Source organism: Phascolarctos cinereus, unplaced genomic scaffold, assembly GCF_003287225.1.
Source record: "Phascolarctos cinereus isolate Bilbo 61053 unplaced genomic scaffold, phaCin_HiC Scaffold_2;HRSCAF=192, whole genome shotgun sequence".
Taxonomy (NCBI): Eukaryota; Metazoa; Chordata; class Mammalia; order Diprotodontia; family Phascolarctidae; genus Phascolarctos; species Phascolarctos cinereus.
This window is the reverse complement of record NW_027555625.1, coordinates 255952693-255955171: the sequence shown is the minus strand read 5'-3', so window position 1 is coordinate 255955171 and position 2479 is coordinate 255952693.

Sequence of the window (2479 nt, the reverse complement as noted above, 5' to 3'; positions counted from 1 at the left end):
TCTCAAGTCAGAGAGTGTGCTGTGCTGACAGAGAGCTTGTCTGGCAGCTCTGCCAGTGGATGCTGTCTTAATGACTGACGATACTCCAGGTCTCTGGGCCCCATGCTGGTACAACACGTACTGATGAAAGTGATGACCATGCGGGAAATATCTTTCTCTTGAACTCTTTGAAGTTCATGTATCTCTTACACACACATACACACACACAGACATATATATCTCTTCCTCCACAACCACAGTCTAGATCTAGAGAAGCAATCATTGCCTGATTTCTTTCTAAGATGGGGTAGCAAAGGCAAGATGAGGTAGATGAGGGAAATATCTGGGATTATGTCCAAATATGGCAATAGGTCAAGTCCAGGAAAGGAAGGTCATTAGCATTAGGGCACTCAATCCAATTGGAGTTCCATCTCACACTGATCCTTTCTCTCTGACTGTGTCTAACATTAGTTTCCTGGAACAAACACTTTGACACTGAGTGTAAGTAATATAGATGACAACTCAGAGTAGGGAAAGGTCATTATAGGTTTCAGTATTGAAGGTGAGTAATTAAGCCCAGGAAAAGAGTATGAAGGGTGGCAAAACAAAATAGCTCTTTGGGAAGCCCCTAGCCAGGAGTGCTGTTTGAGGGGATAAAAGGAAGAGAGCTTTAAAAAATTGAGGCACAAGTGCTCTAGGCAAAATACTAAACTGCATTGATAGAAGGAGTTTTCTCACCTGGGAGTTCTCTACACTGATGAAATCACAAGCCAAGTCACAATCCTTCTGTATTTCCTGGAGAGTATTAACTAATGCCAGGATAGTTGAAGTCCCCCATCACCACTCTCTTTTGCCTCTACTAGCTTTGTCATTCTGAAATTCATTTAACATTTTACCCTTCTGGCCAAGGAGTCTGCAATACATCACAACTTCATTTCTAGTAAAAAAAAAAGTGGGGGACTCAAAATATGCCAACAACTAGGAAAAGCGAACATGCATCCCAAAAGCTTTCCACACTGCCCTCTTGCCTTCCGTCTCAGTTCCTCAGTCTAGAGTGAGAGTCACTAGGATGTCATTTCAGTTGGCAGTAATGGCCCAGGCTGCTTCCCACGATGTCAAACAGTGGAAGAGGGAAGAAGTTTCCAGTGAAGTTACTGAGATCAAATCACCATGCCTTATTTTCTCCTTTTGGGCCTCTGGAAAACACTTAATGACCCTTTTCTGAACCCAAATCTAGTCAGTCCTCAGAATGTGATGTTGCACTAATTCTTTCTCTGACTGGCCCTGTGACCCACTTTGTCTTACTCAGTATTCTCACTTAGGAACTTTGTGTTATATTAGAATGCACTTGTTGATAGACTGTATTCATTTCTTTTCTGGGTATATATATTTGTTAGCCAGTCAAATTATCAACAAGCCCTTATCTACTGCTAGTTGTAAGCCCAGTCCTGTGCTAAATCCCACCGGGAATACAAGAGGACAATACACAATTCTTGCCCTTAACAGCTTACAGTCTAATAAGGGAGATAAGACTCACTCATGAGCTAGAGAAGAGATGATGAACCTCCCAAGAGCTGAAACTGCACTTCTGTTCCCATTGTACTCTACCCCACGCCCCATCTTATGTCTAGTACTGGGGAAACAATCATGGAGTCATCGAATTTCAGAACAAGACAGGACAACATATTCCTACACCTCTACTTTACAAATGAGGAAACTAAGGCATAGAAAAGGAGAACGATTTGCCTAAGGATTGTGTAAACACGAACCTTCCAAATGCCTTCCAAATAGCCTGGTAACTGGGATCAGTGCCTCAGGAAGCTTCTATCCCCAGGATGAGTATAGATAATAAGAAGATTGGTCCAAAGAAGCATAAAATCTATAAAATCATCATCTCACATCTAGAGGAAAGCAAAGAGATAATCTAGTCCATATTACACATAAGGAAACAGGGGCCCAGAAAGGGGAAAACTATATCACAAGTTAGTGATTGAACCAGAACTAGAACTCATTATTTCTAGATTCTCAATCCTGGACTCTTTCTTCTATACAAGAGTTCAAACAAAGTTACTATACCAGGAACACCATCAGTGTCATGACCTCAACATCAGTCCATCAACATTTGGTGGTTTTAAAGAAAGCATCATTTAGGGATTGTTCAGGAGGGGAGAGTAGGTGGTAGGCCCATACCCCACTTCTGAACAGGAAATAATCAAATTGATTCTGTCCTTTTTTTAATTGATCCTATTTACAATTAATTGATTTTCTCCTATAACTGACTAAGGCATGGTTCTTTGTCTCTGAACTTGGTTCAAAAATTCAGCTGACCAGTAACAAGTTAAGTTTAGAAACCCACTTCTCCTGTTAATCACTGTTCTATTCTTGTGTCAAAGAAATCTGTTACCCTTGAAAGAGGCAGGTGGACACCAGGGAGTCTGGTCTAGTATCTTTATACCACCAAGGACATCTGGTTTGTTATCCAAAGAAGCCTAGTTTACCA